The 24,584-nt window shown below is 44.2% G+C and overlaps 1 pseudogene; it reads left to right on the top strand.

Annotated features, from left to right (window-relative positions):
* Nucleotides 1-10,002: 10,002 nt before the first annotated feature.
* LOC138807178 (PPP2R1A-PPP2R2A-interacting phosphatase regulator 1-like) lies at nucleotides 10,003-15,287 on the top strand (annotated as a pseudogene).
* The last annotated feature ends 9,297 nt before the right edge of the window (nucleotides 15,288-24,584 follow it).

Here is a 24,584-nt window from a genome sequence, read left to right as displayed (position 1 = left end):
GACTGTGATGTCTCCAAAGGCATCGTTGTCACAAAAGTGATGAAGTCCTAACAGGTGTGTGTTGTCAGAATGTGACAAAATGCTCATAATATCCATCAGTGTGAAGTCACCATGATCAAGATGTCACACTGGATTCGGTATCACATTTCATATGCGGATTGGGTATCAGAGGATTGGAATTTCACATTGGGTTAGCGATATCACTATGGAAATGTGGGGTCATGAAGGGATTGTGCTACCACAATGGCTATTAGATCACAATGTGTTTCTACTATAATAGGTTTGTGCTGTCACAATTGGTTGGAAATGTCACAATGGCATGCCGGATCTCTGTGTTGTCTCCAAAGTCATGTGTTGGCACAAATGTGATGAAGCCCTAACAAATTTGTGAGTTCACAATGTGACACCATGTTCTTGATGTCTATCAATGTGATGTCACATTGATAGTCACATTATGAGTTTGAAAACAGATTATATGCTTACTGAACTCCTAAAGTATCCTAATGGCAGCATATCGCAAAAGTTATGACAAAAACTCATGGTCATTGGAGCTTTTCTTTCTTTGAAATTGTTTCCTCATTGTGAACTAGTAGAAATTGAAATTGGATATGTCATTGTGATATTACAAACTCATAATGATATCACAAACTCATTGTGACATTATCACCACTGTGACATCACAAAACCATTGTGACATCACATTGCTGTTGTGCCTTCACAATCACATTGTGACATCACAAAGCTATTGTGAATTCTTGAGATGTATAAGTCGTTATGTCAAAAACGAATTTTACAGCCTTCATTGGGGGAGGGGGAGTGGGGAGGATTGGGGGGGTAGGGGGAGGATGGAAAGGGATGGGAAGGGGAAACAAAGGAGGAGGCTACAATGCTTGATAAGAAATGTACTCATTATCTTGCCCATGTAATTGTAACCCCTCTGTACAGTATTTTCACAGTAAAAAAAAAAACATGAAAAAATGAAAAAAAGTCACATGACCTCTGTGTCATCACAGACCCTTTGTGTACTCATATCTTCATAGTGAAGTAATGAAAATTGTTATCACACATAGCATTGTATCATCACAAATATTTTGTGCAATAATTATGACTGTGAAATCACATTATCATCATGACACCACCATTCATTGTGACTTCACCAAACCCCAGTGGCACCATACCATATTTTTCTTTTTTTTTTCTTCTGAGTTTTTTTAATTGTAAATACAGTGTACAGAGGATTACAGTTACATGACCAAGGTAATGTGTACATATACTATCATCATTGCTGCCTTGACATCACATTGTCATTTTCATGTCATAGACCCATTTTGAATGCCTATTCTTTGATTTCATTCTATCTGAAATGTGCCAACTGCGTTATCAGTAAACCATTGTGAACTCATAACCTTTGTGACATCTAAATCTCTGTCACTGCACATTCCCTTTGTTATATCACTAACCTACTGTTACATCAACTACGTCTCCTGTTCTCATAATTTTGTGACATGCCATTGTGATATATTAGGACCTTTGTGAGTTGAAAATCTGTGTTCAACCTTGTATTTCAGATATGACATGAGATATCTAAAATCCAGTGTAACATCATGATATCACACCACTGGATATCATAACCATTATGTCACTTTGTGACATCTCAGATCTCTTAGTTCTTAACCTTTTTGAATACATACGATTTGCTGACATCAGAATCCCTTCCCAAACTCATATACTCAGTGTGTGTTAATGAAATTTGAGGTCCCACATGCCATTGTGCCATCACCAACCCCTTGGGACATCTCAAATCTATTGCGACTTCCTCATCAGTATTGCATCTCCAATTGTGACATCAAAACATTTTTTTTAATTGTATTTTATTTTATTTGAGAACATACTGTACAGGGGGGCTACAATTACATGGGCAGGATAATGCATACATTTCTTACCAAGCATTGCAGCCTCCTCCTTTGTTTACCCTTCACTTCCCTTCCCCGCCTCCCCCCTCCCCCCACCCAATTTTACCCCCCTTCCCCACCCAATTATACCCCCCTTCCCCCCCCACACCGACATTGTAAAGCTGGTTTTGACATGACATTTTGTACTTCTCATTGTTGCAACAGGTCCACCTGAATCATTAAACGACTTGTTTGTATCCATCTCCTCCACATGTTATACTGACATCAAATATAGTGAAAGCGGGGGTTACACTGTGGGAGAGGGACATACAAAGCAACAAAGAAATAATCTTATAAATGCGTTAGAAACACATGCATGAAAGAAACGAAAACATTAAAATACATATTTAAGGGTTCATTTTCCTAACATCACATTATCTGACCTTTTCCGCTTGACTCATACCTATACTAGATATTGCAAATAAGGGAAACCATGGGACCTATGCTTCTTTGGGCCTGGCTTACTTCACTTAATATAATTTTTTCCAAACCTTTCCATTTCCTAACAAATGGGGAAATGTCATTCTTTCTGATGGAGGCATAGAATTCCATTGTGTATATATACCACATTTTCTTGATCCATTCATCTACTAAGGGGCATCTGGATTGGTTCCATATCTTAGCTATGGTAAATAATGCTGCAATAAACATAGTTGTGCTGGTAGCTTTAGTGTGGTCTTGTTTGAAAACATTTGGGTAAATGCCCAAAAGTGGGATTGGTGGATCATAGGGGAGATCTATGTGAAGTCTTCTGAGGAACCTCCATACTGCTTTCCAAAGTGGTTGAACAAGTTTACATTCCCACCAACAATGAAGTAAGGTTCCTTTCTGTCCACATCCCCTCCAGCATCTCTTGTTGTTGGAGTTCTTGATTTTTGCTGTTCTAACTGGAGTGAGGTGATATCTCAATGTTGTTTTGATTTGCATTTCTTTTATGGCTAGGGATGTTGAACATTTCTTCGTGTGTCTATTGGCCATCCTTGTTTCTTCTTCAGAGAAGCTTCTCTTTAAGTCTTTCACCCACTTATTTATTGGGCAGTTGATTCTTTGAGGATTTGTTGTTGGGGGGATTAATTTTTTGAGTTCCAAGTATATTTTAGATATGAGACCCTTGTCTGTTGTATGGCTAGTAAAGATCTTCTCCCAATCGGTGGGCTTTCTATTGATCTTGCCAGCTATGTCATTTGCCCTGCAGAAGCTCTGCAATCTTATGCAATCCCATTTGTCCAACCTTTCTTTGATTTGTTGTGCGTCCGGGTCTCTATTCAGAAAATTTCGACCTGAGCCAAGGAGACCTAGGGTTTCTCCTATTCCATCCTGTAATGTTTTCAGAGTGTCGGCTTTGAGTTCAAGGTCTTTGATCCATTTGGAGTTGATTCTGGTACAGGGTGATATATAAGGATCTAGCTTTAGTTTTCTACATGTAGTTAACCAATTTTGCCAGCACCATTTACTGAAGAGGCTGTCTTTCTTCCATTCTATTGTTTTAGCTTCCTTATCTAAGATTAGATGGCTATAGGTCTGTAGGTTCATTTCTGGGTTTTCAATTCTATTCCATTGGTCCTGAGGTGTGTTCTTATGCCAATACCAAGCTGTTTTGATTACAATGGCTTTATAGTAGAGTTTGAAATTTGGTATTGATATTCCTCCAGCAGTGTTCTTTCCGTTGAGGAGCGTTTTTGCTATTCGGGGTCTTTTATTGTTCCATATGAATTTTTGGATTGCCTCCTCTATTTCCTTGAAGAATGAGGGTGGAATTTTGATAGGTATCGCGTTGAATTTGTAGATAGCCTTGGGAAGTATTGCCATTTTCACGATGTTAATCTTGCCAATCCAGGAGCATGGGAGGTTTTGCCATTTTTTAAGTTCTGTGTTGATTTCCTTTTTCAAGATTTTAAAGTTTTCATCATAGATGTCCTTCACTTCTTTGGTTAAGTTAATTCGTAGGTATTTTTTTTTTGTGGGACTATTACAAATGGAGTTGCTTTCCTAATTTCAGCCACACTTTTCTCATTGTTGGCATATAGAAAAGCCATTGATTTTTGGGGGTTAATTTTATAACCTGCTACTTTGCCAAAGTTTTGAATCAGCTTGAGTAATTTGGGAGTGGAGTCTATGGGATTCTTTAAATACAAGATCATGTCATCTGCAAAGAGGGAGAGTTTTATTTCTTCTTTCCCTATTTGGATCCCCTTTATGTCTGCATCTTGTCTTATTGCTGTAGCTAGGCATTCTAATACTAGATTGAAGAGAAGTGGAGAGAGTGGGCATCCTTGTCTTGTTCCTGAGTTAAGAGGAAATGGCTTTAGTTTTTCACCATTGAGTATAATGCTGGCTGTAGGTTTGTCATATACAGCCTTTATTGTATTGAGGAATGTTCCATGGATTCCTAATTTTTCCAGAACCTTCATCATAAAGGGGTGTTGGATCTTGTCAAATGCTTTTTCTGCATCTATTGTGATAACCATGTGGTTCTTATTCTTGCTCCTGTTGATGTGATGAATAATATTAATTGATTTGCGTATATTGAACCAGCTTTGCATCCCTGAAATGAATCCTGTTTGATCATGGTGTATGATTTTTTGGATGAATTGTTGAAGTCGATTGGCCAAAATTTTGTTGAGAAGTTTTGCATCAATGTTCATCAAAGAAATGGGTCTATAGTTCTCTTTCTTTGATGAGACCCTGCCTGGTTTTGGGATGAGGGTTATGATGGCTTCATAGAATGTGTTCGGTAGTGAGCTTTCTCTTTCAATTTCATTGAAGAGTTGAAGGAGTATTGGTGTGAGCTCTGCTTTGAAGGCCTTGTAAAATTCCGCTGTAAAACCATCTGGTCCTGGACTTTTCTTAGCTGGGAGGTCTCTTATTGCTGTTTCTATTTCAATGCTTGATATGGGCCTGTTAAGCTGGTTTAACTCATCTTGGTTTAGTTTTGGCATGTCAATATTTGTTAGGAAAAGGTCCATTTCTGTCAAGTTCTCAAACTTATTAGCATAAAGTTTTGAGAAGTATCTCCTAATAATGTTCTGAATCTTGGTTGTTTTCGTGGTGATGTTTCCATTCTCATCTCTGAGTTTATTAATTTGGGTGTGTTCTCTCCTTTTTCTGATAAGGTTTGCTAAGGGTCTGTCAATTTTGTTAAGTTTTTCGAAGAACCAACTCTTTGTTTTGTTGATTCTTTCTATAGTTTTTTTGGATTCTAATTCATTTAATTCTGATTTAATTTTGATTATTTCTTTCCGTCTACTGGATTGGGGTTTATCTTGCTGCTCTTTTTCAAGGAGGTTTAGATGTGTCATTAAATTGTTAGTTTCCGATCTCTCCAATTTGTTGATGTAGGAGCTCAGAGCTATAAACTTGCCTCTGAGTACTGCCTTTGCTGTGTCCCAGAGGAGCTGGTAATTTGTGTGTTCATTTTTGTTGAATAGCATGAACATTTGAATTTCCTTTCTAATCTCTTCCATGACCCACTCATGATTCAGCAGTGTGTTGTTCAGCCTCCATGTGATACCGGACTTTCTTTGCTGGCTTTTGGTGTTGAGATCTAATTTTATTCCCTTGTGGTCAGAGAGAATGCAAGGTATAACTTCAATGTTTCTGAATTTAGACAAGTTTGCTTTGTGGCCTAAAATGTGGTCTATTTTAGAAAACGTTCCATGTGCTGCTGAGAAGAACGTGTATTCTGTTGCTGCTGGGTGAAATGTTCGGTAAATGTCTGTTAAGTCTAGTTGATCTATGCAGCTGTTTAGATCTGCGGTTTCTCTGTTGAGTTTTTGCCGAGTTGATCTATCTAGTGGGGAGCGTGGTGTGTTAAAATCCCCAACAATTAATGTCTTTGGATCTATATGGGATTTGAGGGAAAGTAGTGTTTCTTTGATAAATTTGGGTGCTCCATTGTTTGGCGAATAGATATTTAGAATTGTAATATCCTCCTGAAGGAGAGATCCTTTAATTAGTATGTAGCGACCTTCTTTATCTATTCTCATGAATTTTAGCTTGAAGTCTATTTTATCTGATATTAGGATTGCAACTCCCGCCTGTTTATGAGGGCCGTTTGCTTGGTAGATTTTGTTCCAGCCTTCAACTTTGAAAATATGTTTGTTTTTACGGGCAAGATGTGACTCCTGCAGGCAGCAGATGGAGGGGTCTTGTTTTTTAATCCAACTAGACAGTCTATGTCGCTTAATTGGAGAGTTCAGTCCGTTAACGTTAAGAGATAGGACTGAGAGGTATTTGGGGGTTCCTGCCATGTTATCCACCTTCTTGGGGGCTGTGAAAACTGGGTTCTTCCTAAGGTTCTTGGATTCTCAGTTTGGGTGCAGTTTCTTGGCCTTTGTTGCGTTCTTGTTGGTTTTCTATGTGTAGGACATCTTTAAGAATCTTTTGCAGGGCTGGTTTGGTGGAGATGTATTGTTTCAATTTTTCTTTGCTATGGAAGGTTTTTATTTGGCCTTTAGTTATGAAGGAGAGTTTAGCTGGGTACAGTATTCTTGGTTGATAGTTGTTTGTTTTTAGGGCATGGCATACGTCATTCCAGGCTCTTCTTGATTTGATTGTCTCTGCTGAGAAATCTGAGGTAATTCTAATTGGTTTCCCTTTATAGGTGATTAACCTTTTCTCCTTGACAGCTTTAAGGATCTTTTCCTTTGTCTGGGTTGATCCTGTGTGGATTATAATGTGACAGTGGGATGTCCTATTCTGGTCTGGTCTATTTGGGGTTCTAAAAGCTTCTTGTATCTGAATAGGCCTATCTTTTTGTATGTTTGGGAAGTTCTCTGCTAGGATCCTGTTAAACAAATTTCCTAGACCATTAACTTCTGTTTCTAGGTGCTCCTCTACACCCATTATCCTTAGATTGGGCCTTCTGATGGTGTCTTCCAGGTGTTGGATAGACCTATCATATTTCTTGGACTTGTCTTGGATGGTTGTATGTTCTTTCTCTATAATATCTAGGCTGTCTTCAATCCCTGAGATTCGATCTTCTGCATGGTCTAACCTGCTGTCAAGACTCTCTACTTTGTTTTTTATCTTTTTTCCTTCTAATTGGTCAGCTTTGATGGCTTCAAGTTTTTTGTTGAAGCTCTGTTTTAGGTCTTGTATGATTTTCTTTACTTCCTTAATTTGGTGTTCAGTGTTTGTTCTCAAATCACTTAGTTGATTGGTTATGGTTTCTTTGGACTCCCATTCCTTCTGTTGGGTTCCATTCAGCATTCCCTTTGTGGTCTCCCTGACTTCCTTCAGCTCTTTGTTAATGGATTCCATGAATGTCTTTAGTGATCTTTGTGTATTCTCTACCTGGTCTCTTAATTCGTGAATTACTCTTTGATTAGTTTCCTCCCTTCTGTGGGATTCCTGCAGTTCTCTTTGAGTGTTCTCTGCCTGCTCACGCCATTCCTCCCTTTCTCTTTGAGTATTCTCAAGTTGTTCACGCAAATCCTGTATCAGTTTTTGAGAAGCTTCCTCACACTTATGATATTCCTGTATAAACTTCTGGGATGCCTCCTCTCTCTCCCTATCACGCTCATACAGAGTCCTTTGTACATTGTCAAACTTCTCATTTATCATGTTTGCTATTAGTGTTTGTAGAGCTATTTGGGAAGTTTCCTCTGGATTATTCTTTATCTGTTCTAATCCCTGATTATCAAGGTTGGGAATTGAGATACCCGAATTTGCCATTTTTCTTGTGTTTTTCCGGCTTACTCTGCCCATTTGAGATGAAGATTGCACCAGTTGTGTGCTAGAACACTATCTTAAGGCAACCATCAACCAAAGTTTGCATTTGTACAGTCAATAGTCTACAGATACAATCTAGTTCAACAGATACATCTATTCAACATCAAACGACTATATGTTAAAGGACTTCGAACCGCAGAAAAGAATTTGGAAAACCAGAAATTATTAGGATTAGGGAGAGATGTGGGTAAAAAATAGGAATAGATTGGTGTGGGGAGGCACAGGGAGAGTTAACTATGTCCTAATCACAGTGCAGGAAATGAGTTGGGTAGGATGCAAGTAGAGAGAGAGAGAAAAAGAAGAGACGGAAAGGGGAATAAAGAGAGACCAGAAAAAGAATAGAAACGTAAAAATTAATGTTATTATAGAGGTTAAAAGACCGTCTATTTAGAGAGGAATGTGAATATGTTCAGAGAAGGGGAGGGACATAGAGGAGATGTGAAAAGCTTTAAGGATGGGAACGGGAGAAGAAAAGATCAGAAGTTCAGTAGAGCTAGATAAAAAACAAAAAGATAATTAAGAAAGAAAGAAAAAGAGAAAGAAGACAAGAAAAGAAAGGAAAACTCTTATTCACGTATTCCTAAAATAAAAATTATAAGATGAGAAAAAAAAAAAAGGTTACTGGAAAACAATTATTTTTTCAGAAGAGGCAAAAATTAAAGATTAATAAAAGTTTTAGAAGGGAAAAAAATTTATATATATATATATATATATATATATATATTTAAGGTAACAAAAAACAAAAAACAAGCAAAAAAAAGAAAAAAGAAGAAAAAAAGAAAAAAAAAGAAAAAGAAAAAAAAAAGAAAAAAAAGTCTTTTGATTTTTTTTTTTGGGGGGGGGAGGAGTGGGAAGAATCCTGTATCTCCCTTTTGTCTGCAACCAGTCTCTTGTTGGAGTCTCTGGTCAGCTTGAGGTCCTGTGGCTTGATTGGTTTCTTAAGTCGGTTGGTTGGAAGAGGCAGAAAAATTCTCTGCTTTACCCAAGATTTTGAGATCCCCCTCCCAGGTTAGTTTTCTGGGAGGGTGGTCTGCTTTGAGAGTCACAAAAGAGGGGGATGTGGTGATGAGGCTAGGTTCTGGGTAGAGTTGAGGCCTTTCAATAAACAGTAGCTTTTCCCTGGGGCTATTTTGTGATAAAGCTCACAGCGCCCAGCCTGGAGCCATTCTCAGGGTTTCTGTTTTTCAATTGATTGTCGAGGCTGCTAGAGGGAGGGGCAGCCTCTGGCTCTGGTTACCCAGTGAAGCAAGGCACTCCGATGGCTGGCGCCTGAGCTGGGTGACTTTTCCCTGGATGGAGCTGAGTCTGGCAGGTCACTTCGCCGTTAAGTTCTTGTGACCTGCTAAATGACTCGTTTTATTCCAAGGCCTGAGCTGGAGCTAGCAGCTCCTCCGAACTTTGTCGGTATCCAAGATGGAGATCACCGGTGCTGGGGGGGGGAGGGGTGGCCTTCCCTCCTCTGCTCCTTGAGGAGTGAGGATGTCGGGCTTGTACTCATGCCGAGTCTTGGATCCTGGGTCGTCTCTGGTCTGCAAACAGCAGGATGAAGATGTTTGCTCCTTGTCGGTTCTTGTTGGTGTTGAGTAGAATCCGCTCATCCGCTGCGTCTGTCTCCTTCGTCCCCGACTCTCTGTGTCTCAGTTATGTCTCCGCGGCGGTGGTCGCCTCCGCCGCGGCCCCGCCGCCGGAGCGGCAGCTGCTGCGTTTCCTTGGCTTCCCCTCTCTTGTCTAACTCTCTGTCCTGTGATGACACACTTGGTGTGATTCTCTGGCTTAGGACTGTTCACTGGAACTCTAAAACTGCTTTCTATGCGAGAGCTTGTTCAGATTCCAGCTTCTCCTCCGCCATCTTCCCGGAACTCTCCCAAAACATTCTTATAACATGATGATGAGATATCACATTGTCATTGGGAAATCACTGTCCCATCGGGTTTTCATATAGTATGACCTCATACTATGGAGCTTTTTCCATCACCTGTATCCTCATATTGAATTATGAGTCATTGAAATTTGATATATCATTCTGATATTACAAACTGTGACATCACAAAATCGGTTTGACCTCATCACCACTGTGACATCAAAAACCCACTCGGATATCTCATTTTCATTGTGACATTATGGATCACATTGGGCCATCCCAAACTTATAATGACCTCTTTCCACCTTTGAAAACACACATGGCCTCTGTGACATCACAGAACCTTTTTGTATCCATATCCTCATGGGGAACTAATGAAAACTGACATCAGATATACCATTGAAACATAATAAATCCTTTCTGACATAATCATAATTGTGACCTCAGGTTGCCATTATGACACAATTTGCTCATTTTGACAGGTAAAACTACAATGACATCATAGCATTGCAGCATCACATTGTCATTCTGATGTCATAGACACATTGTGTTTGCCTATTATGTTATTTGATTCTATTTCTAATGTGGCATGTTGGTTGATACCAGAAATCCATTGTGAGTTCATGACCCTTGTGATATCACGATGCCTTACTAGCATCACATTGCCAGTGTGATGTCACATTGCCAAATTGATGGAAAAAGGGACTTTTATGAGACAATGGTTATGACATCACCATGAGTTTCTGATATCAACCCACATGTCACATTTCAAATACAATGAAATTACAGATTTGGCATTCGTAATGTGACAATGATGTCACAATGACAATGGCAAATGCTATACTGTCATTAACATTTTGTGATGTCACCATAAGCTAAAGATGTCATAACAACAATATAATGTCACACTGGTTATGATGTCACACAGGGTTTATTATCTTACAATGGTTATGAGGTCACAATTTGTTTCTGATATCAACTGATATGCCACATTTGAAATAGAATGAAATCACAAGATATACATTCACAATGGGTCTATGACAGCAAAATGGCAATGTGATTTCATAATCCTATGTGTCACTGTAGCTTGGTGTTGTCACAATGAGCTGATGGTGTCATAATGACAGTCTTATGTCACACTGGTGATGATGTCACAAAGTGTTTATGATGTCACAATCGCATGTCAGATCTTAATTGCCATTAGTTTATAGTGAGGATATGAGGATGAAGTCACAATGACATATACAAATGAACTGTGATGAAACAAAGGCCATGTTTTTTGTCAAAAGTAGTAGGGTACCTAACAGGTTCTGGTTGTCAAAGTGTTAAAAAAAATGGGTTAGTGATGTCAAAACTAGTTTAAAATATCACATCTCATTTCAATTTTCAATTGCTACAAGTTCACAATGATACAAGTTCACGGAAAGTGCTCGATGTCTCAAAGGCCATAATTTTCTAAGATGTGATGAGATCATAATAGCATGAGAGCATGAGGGTTCAGTAATATGACAATTGCAATATGAGGTCAAATTATAATTTCATTAGAGTGTTGTTATATCACAATTAGTTAGTGATGCCATAATAGTGATGAGTTCAAAATAGTTTTGTGATGTCGCAGTAGTTTGGTGATGTAACAATGGCATTCCAGACCTCAATTGTCATTAACTCATAATGAGTATATGAGTTTAGAATGGGATTGTGAGGATTCCAAAGTCATTTGTTGGCCCAAATGTGATGAAGTCAGAACAGATTTGTGATGTAACAATATGACACAATGGTCATTACATCTAGCAGTGTGATGTCACAATATTCATAATATCACAGTATATTTCTAATATTTAATGTCATACCTGAAATAATATGAGATCGAAAATAGATTGAGCTCTCAATGGGCCTAACACAGTGGCAACATGTCACAAAACTTATGAGGACAGGACATGTTTGAGTTGTCACAGTTGTTTAGATGTCACAATGGCAATCTTATATCACAAAGGGATTGTCATGTCACAATGGTTATGAAGTTCAAATGTGTTTGATATGAACCCACATTTGAAATACAACGAAATCACATAATAGGCCTTCATAATGTATATATGTTGTCACAATGACAATGTAGAGTCATTACAGATTTGTGATGTCACAATGACCTGATATTGTCAAAATGACAATGTGATGTCACACCAATGATTATATTGTTAATGCTTTATGATATTACAATGGCGTATTTGATCTCAGTTGATATTTCACAATGAGGATATGGATACACAAAGGGACTGTGATGTCACAAAGGCCATGTGTTTATTCAAAGGTGCTAAACATGTCATAATGGGTTTTGGAGGTATCAAGGTGATTGTAATGTCACAATAACAATGTGATATCACATTGGCTTTGTGATGTCACATTGGTGATGAGGTCACAATGGACAGGACAGGTTTGTGATGTCAGAACAGGTTAATGGTATCACAATGGCACTGTGATGTCAAGAAGGAATTTTCATGTCACAATGGCTTTGAGATCACAATAGATTTCTGATATCCACCAATATTCCAATATTGCTAGCTTGTAATAGAATGAAATCACAGAATAGGAATTCACAATATGTCTCTAATATCACTATGATATATAATGCCATAATATGATATTTAAGTTTAGTGATGTCAAAATGGCATGTCTAATCTTATTGGTAATTAAATTACCATGAGGATCCGAAAAGTTGCTATGTGCTGAGTCCTTCAAAAGGCACATTGTGCTGAATCCATTACACAGGGTTCTTAGTGCTTTTTTTATTTTAATTTTTATTTTTTGTGAACATACTGTACAGAGGGGTTACAATTACATTGGCAAGATAATGAATACATTTCTTATCAAGCATTGCAGCCTCCTCCTTTGTTTACCCTTCACATCCCTTCCTAGCCCCCCCGCTCCACCATGCAATCCCCCCCATCCCCCACCCCGGCACCAAAGTTGTAAAGTTCTTATTGGACATGACAACTTGTACTTCTCATAGTTGCAATGGGTCCACCTGTATCCTTAAACGACTTGTTTTTCCCCATCTCCTCCACAAATTATATCGACATGAAATATAGTGAAAACAGGGTTTATACTTTGGGGGAGGGAGATATAAAGCAACAAAGAAATAATCTTATAAATGAGTTAGAAACAAATGCATGAAAGAAAAAAAACATTTAAATACATATCTAAGGGTTCATTTTCCTAATATCACATTATCTGACCTTTTCTGCTTGACTCATACATATACTAGATATTGCAAATAAGAGAAACCATGTTTCTTTGGGCTTGGATTACTTCACTTAATATAATTTTTTCCAAGCCTTTCCATTTTTATAAGTGTGCTGTGTGCTGTCATCCCAAAAGATTCAATGTTCTGAGTCCTTGAGAGGACAATCACACACACACACACACTCACACACAAACAGACACACACACACACACACACACACACACACACACACACACACACACACACACACACAACTCGGAGCGTTACCTTGCACCTGCTTGGTTTGTGGGGTGGATGGAGAAGAGTCTCCCCCAGTGGTTGGGCTGAGGGGATCTTCAATTCCCCCAGACAGCTGCCTGGGTTGGGGGAAAGCCCTGAGCTGAGGTGAGGATGCTTCTGCCATGGCCTGGTAGCCTTAAGGCAGAGTCAGAGCAGTACCAAGCCAGGGGAAGGGGCATGGCCGAGGTGGGGAAGTAGTGTGACTGAGGGGAGGACAGGGCATGTTTGAAGGGGCACATAGTTGCTGCAGACAGGTGCACACGGGAGCTGGCATACTTGTGCAGCAGGGGCTGGGCAGCCTGGGTGAGAAGTGGGGGCAGAGAGAAGGAGCAGAGAAGAGCAGGCACATGCACCAGGGGTGGCAGCATCCATGACTGGCCTCCGCTGATGTAGGAGCACAGGTCTGGGCCAGGAGCACAGAGGACACAAAGCCCGCACAGCAGGCACATCCCTCTCACAGTCTCAGGGAGGCTCAGAGGCCAGGTAGGCCCTGAGTCCAAGGCCCCTGCACCAGGGGGCAAGCTCAGCCCTGCCACCTGCCAGGTCCTGCCCCAGCCCCTTCTCCTGCCCTCCCCGTGGCACCTCATTTGAAACAGGTTGCAGCCACCTTGGACTCGTGGTGCCTCTTGGAGTCATCCAGCGATGGTGCACCCCTGGCCTCCTTGCAGCCGGACCTGTTCCCCAGTGGAAACCACGCGGGTTTGCACCTCACGACCTCCCCCTACCCCACACCCCCCACGGACCCAGACCCGTGACACCTGCCTCGCCTCTTGGGTCCCAAACTCGCCTCCCCAGCACCAGGCAGGCTAGCCCTGACTCTGCCACAAATGCCCCCCAGGAGTGGGGGGTGGGAGAGTGGATGTTGATCCTGGAATCCCACCCCCATCCCTAGTGGCCAGTGTCCCAGGAAAAAGGCAGATGCAGGGATGGGTGAAGAGGGTGTGCCACAGGGAACCTGGTGGCTTTAGTCAGAGGGAGCAGCACCTCCACACCTGCCTTCTTGGGATGTTTCCTTTTTTCTGGGGGTGGGGATGTGTTGGATGCAGAAGATAGCCCCCCAGAAGGCTGTGGTGGCTGTGGCTTCCCTGTACTGCGGGATATGGGAGTCCCCGAGGCCTGACCGAGGACCGCCCCCGCTTCCCTGCCCCCCTACCTGATTCAGGTGAAGATGGAGTTGGACCCAGAGCTGCCTCCGGGTCCCGGCAGTAGTCCAGCGGAGGATGGCTGTGGCAGTGGCCAAGGCAGAGGGGGCCTCTGGAGGTCTTACAGCGCCCCCCTCATCCACGGCCTCAGTGACACCTCGCCGGTGTTCCAGGCCAAGGCTCCTAGCCCCAGGCAGAACAGCACCACATATCCAGGCCGCCATGGCCTGCTGCTCCTGGCCTCCTCCATCTGCATGCACAGCAGCGGCTTGCACCAGATCAATCAAACAGGCGGAGGGCATGGACCTGATCAACCAAGAGATGGTCCATGATCGCGTGGTCCAGACCGCAATGCAGATAAGCCACTCCTGGGAGGAAAGTTTCAGACTTAGTGACAACGACGTGGAGAAATCCGCTTTCGCCCAAGCGCATGGGTTTTATTCCTGTGTCAACAGCACCGTCACCCACCCGGGGTACTGGGAAGCAGTGCTTTTCACCATCCTTGCAAAGTTTTGTGAGTAGCAATGGATTGCCTCCACGCCCCATCCCAAGCCCGACGACCCAATTTACCACCCGGAGAAACCAGAGTCCCATCAATTGTATCCAACCAAGTGTTCTTGGACCATTGAAAAGAAAATGTGAAATAGAAACTGAGTATCAGCCAAAGAGATTTTTCCAGGGCATCACCAACATGCTTTCTTCTGACGTAGCACAGCTGTCAGATCCTGGTGTGTGTGTGTCTTCGGATACCCTGGATGGAAACAGCAGCAGTGCGGGATCTTCTTGTAACTCACCAGCTAAAGTCAGCACTACCACCGACTCTCCTGTGTCACCTGCCCAAGTGGTATCTCCCTTTATTCCAGTAGATGAACTTTCGTCTAAGTGATGTACTCATCTGGAAACTTTTTGGGGACGGGGCAGGGGAGAGACAGAAATTAAGTCGGAGCAAGCACTGCACTTTGTCAATTAAACTGAGGATATTTCCCTTTTGACCCTTTCCCTTCCCCTCCCCTCCCTTTTTAATTTCTTGAAATGTTCTAGAGAACTTCTCTGTCAGGTCTCCTGCAAATACCCTTGAATTCAGTGTAGTAATGTTTTCAGACTTTTCCCCAATAAGTGTGTTGAAGCATACATTTTTCGCTGCTAATATGTCTAAATACATATGTTATCCTTTGATTTTAAAAAACAAGAAGATAGCCCCCCATTCTGTGTGAGCCCTTGTCTTTTGTGCTCGGTCACACTTTCCCCTGAGGAGGGTCCCAGAAGAGCCCACTAGGGAGGTGAGGGCACTAGGGTTCAGATAGAAGGTGAATGTCTGGGAAGAACACGCCCCCACAACACAGGTACACCCTGCTGGTCCTTCCCATTCCAGCTGTCAACAGCACTCACAGGGTGATCACATTTCCCAGCTCTGCCACCATCTGCTGGTGCTCCAGGACCATCTGGTTTCCTCATCCTCCCCAAGAATCCACCAAGTCACCCAGAAGCATCTAGGCTGGAGTAGGAAGTTCATCCATGTATGTAGCCTTTAGTACCTCATCCATTTCCCCAACACTGCCCACACCCCTGGTCAGACAATTCTCTGGGTACACCATGATCTCCTGCTTGTTTTCAGTCCAGGCTCTGAAGAGCCACCTGTCTCAGGACTCCTTCACCCAGAGCCCTGGCCTAGGGTTTTGGTGAATGGGGAGTCATGGCTGTTTATTCCCAAGGGAAAGCGTCTGGCCCTGGAGAAAGGGAGAGGCATGGTGGTTCAGCATTATTAGAGTGGTGCTTCCTTGGGTCGAGCCCCTGGTTCTGACAAGGGAACTCCCGTGGTCCAGCTTGTACATTGTCCTAGATGAGGAACCAACAAACTCAGGAGGGGCACTACTGTGAGTCTATTTGTGTGTGTGTGTGTGTGTGTGTGTGTGTGTGTGTGCATGAAAGAGACAGAGAGAGAGAGAGAAAGAGAGATAGCCTGACTGTGCTCAAGTGAGTGATCAATTGGCAAATTGCAGGTGCTGCATGGATGAGTCTACAGTCACCGTTCTGGATTTGTGTGTGTGTGTGTGTGTGTGTGTGTGTGTGTGTGTGTGTGTGTGTGTATTTGTTGTTCTTTTTTTCAGCAATGCGAAGTATGAGACCAGTATGTTTTCACCATCACTGTTTCATGGCTGCTTTGGGGAAGATTTCAGTAGATATTCCTTTCCACCTCTCTCTTCCCCCTTTCCTGTAGCCCACAGTAGCTTCTGGGCCTGCGTGGGTCTCCCCTAGGAGGCCTGTGGGAACCACAGACCAAAGTTGATACCTTCTGTCTTAAGCCTGAAGGCTTGTGAGACTAGTGTGACCACAGCCACACTCTTCCAGCCAGACAGTCTGCTCTCGTTTGTATAGTTGGAGCTAATTAAGAGTTGGGAATGTGTTGGCCAAATGTAATTAGGGAACAAGATGGAGGGTGGTGAGTAGGGCAGGGGCTGTGAAGCTAGGAGGGTCTAGGAAGTGGTGAACGGTGTGATATTGCAGATGGTTCACCACTACCGACGATGAGAGGGCAATCTTACCCAGGGCATTGACGGTGTCCATGGGCATCTGGGCAGGGAGTTCTGGGATCCCACTGGTGGCGTGGATTACCTCCCAGGGGAGTGCACTGGTGGGAAGTCCTCCCTGGAATCCTGCAGACTCTAATCTATGTCCTGCCTGTGCCTTTTCCAGCTGGGCCGTGGTAGGCAAGTGCATTCCCCCTATTGGAGCCTGCTCGGTATCAGGCCATGGCAGTTAGCTAGGGCTTGCTGAATGCCAGTTTCTGTAACCTGATGTAGGCTGTCTGGGAAGAAATGGGGTCCACTAACTTTGGAATCCTTTAAGTTTGATTGGGACAACTAAAATACCACCTTTTCCGGGGTTTTTTTTCTTGAAGCTGGCAATTTCCACTTCCACTAACACCTGGGATTATGGGTCAAATTAGATGAACAATTTCAGCCAACAATCAATGACATTCAAAGTATCACAAGCAGAATTCCAAAGCCAGATGGTCTCCTGCTATGAATATCATGCCTTGATTGCTTTTATGCAGCAGCTGTTGATTCTCCTCTGACTCTCTCTAGTGTGACCACCAAGTTGAGTGAAGGGTTAATGTACTTGAGGCAATCACCATTTGTTGCTTGTTTCAGAGCAGAGCAAGACATGGTACTAAAGCACCTGGTTGTGTGTCTTCATAAGACCTGTAAATTCTTAGCTCGGGGCTCTCCTCCTGGGCTCTGCTGTGACAGAGTGTAGGACAAGGCCCAAGCTGCAGCCCATTTAAATGAAACAGCTTTAGAGTCTGATTCTTGGTGGTCTTCTAGGTAGGGGTCCTGCCACCTAGACATAAAATAGAGGATGTCATGGGGAGCAGAGATTGTGACCTCACCATCCCTAGCCAGCCAGCTGTGTGTAGAGAGGATTCTCAGCACATGCACTGGAATCTGGGAGATTCAGAAACCCAAGATGTCTTGAGGATCCTTTCTCTGCAACATGAAACTTGGGGGCCAGATGTGGTGGGCCATCCTGGCTGGCCCCAGGGGTAGGAGAGTAGACGCCTTGAGCCTGGCCTTCAGCTCATGGCAACCTCATTCACTCCTGAGTGGGAAATTGAGTGCCACCGTGTGGTCAGCTGCTGGCCAGAGATCTTTGAGAAGATAGGCATCCCAGAGGCCCCAGAATCCAGCAAGCACACCATGGATCCTGTCTTCAGAGCCAAAACAGTTAAGTTCTGTGGCACCAGGAAGGTGGGAAGAGGGAGAAGGGAGAACTGTGGGAAAGCTACATCAGGCTTTGCCCCACCCACCAGGATGCTTACCTGAATGGGATGGTACTTTTCTGTAATATTTTTTGTAGACAGGTGCTCATTTATTTATCCACAAAGAGTAACAGTGTGCACCAGGCTCTGGAGGGGTCATAGACAATGAGAGTTTCCAGTGCTGGTTCCACAGCACATGAAGAAACATTGGTTTGAGCTGGATGCCAATGCTTTATTCCTGTCATCCTGGCTACATAGGAGGCTGTGATGGGAGGATGGATGCTTGACGCCCAAGCAGGAAAGCCTGTAAAACTCTTATCTCCAACTATCTACCAAAAAGAAAACACCAGAAATGGAGCCACAGCTCAAGCCGTAGTCTGTTTTCCTTGAGTAAAAATGCTCTGGGACAGCACCTAGGATCTGAGTTCAAGGTCCAGGAGTGAGAGAAAGGAAGGAAAGAGAGAAAGAGGAGGAAAGTCTGGTTGGAGAAAAAGAGGAAAGGAAGGAAGAAGGGAGAATATATGAGACTTGTTCTGAGTCCCAGTAACAAAGGAGCCAACCATTCACAATCTATGTGGGGACAATTTCAGAGCCTAAAGCCAGTATGTAGGACCAAGCTACTGACACCTTAGCAACTTTCTGATATCCAGGAGCTGTGTGGTAGCCGACTGCAGAGGGAAGCAACCTCCGGTAGACACTAGGACTCAGGGCAGGTCACCAGGTTTCAATCATCTCTGGTGCCAATGAGTTTATTTTCTGGTCAGATAAGAACAAGCTGTCCAAGGGCTAGGGATTTATTGGTGTGAGGGAGTGTTGGGGGGGGGTCAAGGGATAAGCAGGAAGATGAAGAGGGATGGCGATCACAGGTCAGGAGTGTCAGTATATTGGAGCCATGACTTTGCCTGACAACCTAGACCAAAAGTGATAGAGCCTTTGACCCAGCCACACTGCTATTAAGAGTCCTGGCACACTGGGTTCACCATTGACCACCTGGCTATCGTCCACTGCAGGACGCCTGTGCAGTACATTCTTGGGGACTGGGACTTTCGAGGGCTCAATCTGAAGTTGACACCCCCGCCCTTTTCTTTCATCCACCAGAGACAGAAGTAAGCTGGCCACTAGCACAGGGCAGCCAAGGAATGAGAGTGGGAGTAAGGAGCCTAGTTTCCCCAGACTTCCTCTAGGAGGCACGAGGACCCCGTGATTGCCATTCTCAGAGGCAGAGATGGGTCTCTTTGCTGGCTCAGCCTTTAGTCTAGATGGCAGATCTGGGATTAAGAGAAGGCAGACTGAAGGTGGGGCCGGTTTGGATAGAGGCTGGTGGGAAAACAAGAGGTACTGGTTTCTGAGCAGGGTTGTTTCTTTGAGGATACTCACAACCAAGGAACATTCCTGAGAAAGATCAGCCCTTTTCTCCTTCCTGAGAGAGAGGGACCTGGAGACCTTGAGTCTGTGTCCCTTGGCTGAGAAATCCTTTCATTCCCACATCCTGTGGTTGGATAACTAGACCTCACCTCCCTATCCAGTTTAGAGGCAACACAGTGAGAGATCTTGAGTCTTTGATAAGGTCAGGGGATCCTGAATATGCGATTGTACTTGAACATCCTGACTTGGTGCATGGTAAGTTCCATCTAAGATTACCATGATGTAGGACATAGAATCTAGAGAATCAGAGCAGGATGGGGTCTGTTCTGGGAGTCTTGAGCACTATGTGTGAGCTTTCAGCTCGCGTATGCCCACCTGCTTCCCTTTCTTGGGTGGGTCTTTGTTAGAAAAAGCTTGAAACTAGGGACTGGGTCCTATCCTTTGTCGTTATACTCAAAGCTAGCACTCTACCATTTGAGCCACAGCTCCACTTCCAACTTGTTTAGGTGTTTATAATTGGAGATAAAGAGTTCTCATGGACTTTTTTGCCAAGGGTGGTATCCAACTGCAGTCCTCAGATCTCAGTCTCCTGAGGGGATAGGATGACAGGCATGGAAAAGTATCTTTGGCCTGGTGGCACTAGCTCATGACTGTCATCCTAGGTACCCAGGAGGTGAGATCTGAGTATCAGGGGTCAAAGCCAGCCTGGGCTGGAAAAACTCTGAAGCTCTTATCTCCAACGAACTGCCAGAAAAGCAGAAGTGGTGTTGTGTTGTGGCATAGGTAGTAGAGTGCTCACCTTGAGCTGAAATGCTCAGGGATAGCACTGAGGCCTAGGGTTCAAGCCCCACAACTGAAAAAAGAAAGTAAGTAAAACATTTGCCTGCAAAGGATGGTCCATGTGTGGGATGGACGAAGAGGGGGTTGCTGTGGTTGGGAGACAAGGTGCTTGCCCCACTGTACCGACATTTCTATGAACTCCCCAAGTTTACCCTAGCTTGAAGACACAGCTTCAAGAGGACGTGGCTTGTGGCAGGCAGGCAGTGGCTAAATCGTTGCAGGGGTGGGATTGCTGTGTCTGTATTCTCTCCAATAAAGGATGTGTTAGGATGCTTGGTGACTAATTCTGAAGTGAAGGGTTGCAAGAAGTTTGTGGCCTTATGAGATGGTTTTCCTCTGGGTACGTGAAGGTAGCTAAAACGGAAGTTGCCAGTGGCTCACAGCTGTCATCCTAGCTACTCAGAAGGCTGAGATGTGAAGACCATGGTTCAGAGCCAGCTTGGTCAGAAAAGTCTGTGAGACTTGATGTCCAATGGACCACCAAAGAACAGGAAGTCGTGCTGTGGCTTAAGTGGGAGGGTGCTCACCTTTAGCTGAAAAGCTGAGGGACAGTGTGACCTGGGCCAGAGTTCAAACCCCGTGACCAACAACAACAAAAGAGGTGGCTAAATTTTCTGCATAGCCGTGTATATGGTATGAAATGCCATGCTGGTCTATGAGACATTCCAGATATGTGAGAGGCTCAATGTTTTGTCTACAGTGGGTCTGAGGTCAGTAGTGCCACCTTCTTGGAGTTGGGATGTGATCCTAATGGAATGAGTTCATGGTTCTGTTCTCAGGGACTGCTGAAGCCTTGGGCTGTCCGTGTGTGTGTGTGTGTGTGTGTGTGTGTGTGTGTGTGTGTGTGTGTGTGTGTGTGTGTGTGTGTGTCTGTATCTATGTCTGTGTGTGTTTGAAGGTACAAGAACTGGACCTTGAACTCAAGGCCTAGGAGGTTTTCCTGACCTTTCGTGCTCATAGCTAGTGCTCTGACACTTTAGCCACAGCTTCCCCTGTGGCTATTCTGTAGTTCACTGTATATAAGAGACTCTCAGACTTTCCTGCAAGGGCTGGCTTTTAAAAGTGATCCTCAGACCTCAGCCTCCTGAGTAACTAGGATGACAGGAGCCACCAGTGCCGGCCTTGTGTGTGTGTTTGTGTGTGTGTGTGTGTGTGTATGTGTGTGTGTGTGTGTGTGTGTTTGTATGTTTGTGTGTGAGTGATGTGTGTAGAAGTGGGTTGTAAAAAGGAGCGCTGGGCCCTTTGGTAACTTCTAACCACTATCTTTGCGGGGAAGGTGCATGGGCTTTGTGGCTGAAGTCTGGGGGCCTGGAAGGGTGAGACACTTGAAGGGGACTCAACACCATTAAATTATAAGACCAAGGGATCTTTGTTTCCTGAAAGTGTCTACTCGCTTGGGCCTGGTGGTGGCAGAGGGAGCTTGGGAGGACCTGGGGGTGGGCCCTCAGGGGGTGGCTCCCCAGTGGGACAGAGAGTGTGACCAGCATTTAGTATGGATGTGAACCCTGTTAGTATGGAGCGTATTGGCATTGGTCAGACTCTGGTCTTCTGATCATGACGTCTGAGGGGCGAGGCCAACCTTATTTTAAATCTTGACCTGTATCTCCAGATTTTAGCCTTCTGAGTAGCTAGAATTATAGGCATGAGCCTCTGGCACCAGACGTCTGATTCTTTTTGGTATATTAGAGTTTGAACTCAAGGCCTAGGTTTTCCAGTCAGGTCTTCTACCATGGGAGCTAAATCTTTCTGTCTTTGGCATTTAGAGACTCAATATATGCTCAGACTGGGCTGGATCATGGTCCTCCTGTGACAGGCATGGGCCACCATGCGTGTTCATCTGTAGTTGGGATGGAAGACATGTTGCGCCTTGCTCACTCAATGGTTTAGATGGATTATCCCAAACTCTTAGTCCATGGCAGCCGATTCTTGACCAAAGTTGAAGCTCTGGGTTGGGCCTGGAACCATCGGACCTCAGTCTCCTCACAGGAAAGTTGTGAGGAAACAAAGGATCAATACAGGAGCATCTCTGGGCAGGGCCAGCATAGAGGGAGCGGTCGTCAGAGAAGGTTCTTGGCAATTCTGTGAGCATATGACAGGAAGATAGCTGGAAAAGGCTCAGATGGGGCCTGTTATTTATCATGTATGGATTATGAAACAAAACATGGCTCTCTTTCATCCTTACCCTATCCCCATGAGGAAAGGGATCCTTCACTGTGTTAAGTTTTGCATCTGGGGAAAACGAGGAATGGAGAAGCTGGATGGCCTACTCATGGCCCCCAGCTTACAGGAAGCTTGGCAGGACTTCTCTGCCATGCTCCCTAAGACTATGGATGCTAATCAGTCCACTCCTTGTGGTAGGAATTCCACTTCTTGTCAGTCATGGGGCTTGAAATCTGGGCCTGGATGCTGTCCCCAAGCCCCTCAGATCAAGTCTAGCATTCTACCACTTGTACCACAGCACCATTCCCGGTTTTCTTGTAGTTCTTTGGAGATAAGAATCTCCCCCTCTCTGTCTGTCTGTCTGTCTGTCTGTCTTCTTGTCTCTGTCTCTGTCTCTGTCTCTGTCTCTGTCTCTGTCTCTGTCTCTGTGTCTGTCTCTGTGTCTGTCTCTCACTCTCTCTCTCTCTCTCTCTCTCTCTCTCTCTCTCTCTCTCTCTCTCTCTCTCTCTCTCTCTCTCTCTCTCTCTCTCTCTCTCTCTTATAGGAACTTGTTGAATGGGTGCTGCAGGAGGTGGATTAGTGTCCCCATGTGGCTGGGACCCAAGGTGGCCCTCTCATTCTGGAGGTGAGCTGTGGGTCAGGAGCTGTCTTGCTCAGCCTGTTGAACTAGCTCCCTGAGGTAAGCCCCTCTGTGCCCGGGCTAGACCATGATGGTTATTCATTGTCAATCTGTCTGATGAGTCCTTCTCCACTACTCTCTTCTAAGGAAAGTGGATGAGGAGACATCACGTTGTCCAACCGCACAGCACTATCCTGGGCCTCTGATCCTCACCACCACATATCAGGCCAGACACTGATTATCAGAAAATGAATTCACTCTATGTCTACTTTCACTTTGTGTCATTTTGGGGAGAGGGGGTGGTGTACAGAGGAAAGACCCCAGGCCTGACACCTCCTGGGGGACATTTGTTCTTGTGTCAGAGCCAAGTCATTGCTGTGGATAAGAAGGAAGCCACTATCAGACTGACCCAGAAAAATGTTCAAAGGTAGGTAGGCTGTTGAAGTATCAAACCCACCCATGTCTGATTCCCACAACATGGAGGGTGCAGTGTGGGTGGCCTAGGACTGGCCCTAGGGGATTATAAATGGATGGTGGTGAACAGGTGCTGGTGGCTCTTGATCATCCTGGCTGAGGTCTAATGGTTGTGACTCAGAGCCAGCCTAGGCAGGAGAGTCTGTGATATTCTTATCTCCCATAAACCACCTCCCCCGCACCAGAAAAAAGTCAGATGTGGTGCTGTGGCTCAAGTGGTAGAGCCTCAGCCTTGAGTAAAAGAAGCTCAGGGATGACACCGAGGCCCTGAATCCCAGCCCTAGGACTCACAAAAAATAAAATAAATGAATAGTGGGCACCTGTTATGTTACTACCAAAAAGGATGGATTCAGTCTTCTCTCTGGTACTTGTAAGGGGCTTCCCTTGATGTTCCTCTAAACCTCTCCTTCTGTCTTATTTTCTCTCCCCCAGATTGAACTACAGGATAGAAATCAGATCATCCCTCTTGGTATGACCTTAAGTACCATCCCCTACCTTCCCTCCTTGGGATGGGGATCCTGGATTTACTCACCACTGGAAGGATGAGGCACTGCAGACATGGGAGTAACTATCCCTGAAACTCATACTCTCACACACACACTCACCTAGGCCAACTCAGAGTAGCCTTTTTCAAAGACACTTTATCTCCTTGGACTAACTGACCTAGGAGAGGAACTTGATCACCTGTAAAATGACTATTTTAACTAGGGCTTTCTAGTTGACATGAGATAAACAGAAGCTCAAAAGAAAGGCTCTGGTGCCTGTCACCTCTGGCTCAGGCTCATGCCTGACATCCTGGCTACTCGGGAGGCAGATATCTGAGGATCAAAGATCGAAGCCAGCCATAAGCTGGAAAGCCAGTGAGACTCTACTCTCCATGGAATCACCAAAAAGTTAGAAGTGGAGCTGTGCCTCAAGTGATAGAGCACCAGCATTGAGCACAAAAACTCAGAGAGACAGCTCCCAGATCCTCAGTTCAAGCCTACATGAAGAAATGGTCCCATGTGTTGCCCCCAGACTGCCTGAGCCTTGAGTGCTCTCTTCTGAAGTGTGATACAGTACTGGTCTCTGGGTAGTGTATCAGAGCCTTCAGAAATTGGGTGGTAAAAGCCAGACCTTCCACATTGTGCTCTCTGAACACACACCAGCTGGTAGGCC

Source organism: Dipodomys merriami, unplaced genomic scaffold (assembly GCF_024711535.1).
Source record: "Dipodomys merriami isolate MVZ:Mamm:240054 unplaced genomic scaffold, mDipMer1.0.p SCAF_414, whole genome shotgun sequence".
Classification (NCBI taxonomy): Eukaryota; Metazoa; Chordata; class Mammalia; order Rodentia; family Heteromyidae; genus Dipodomys; species Dipodomys merriami.
This window is presented reverse-complemented; position numbering and strand designations above follow the sequence as displayed.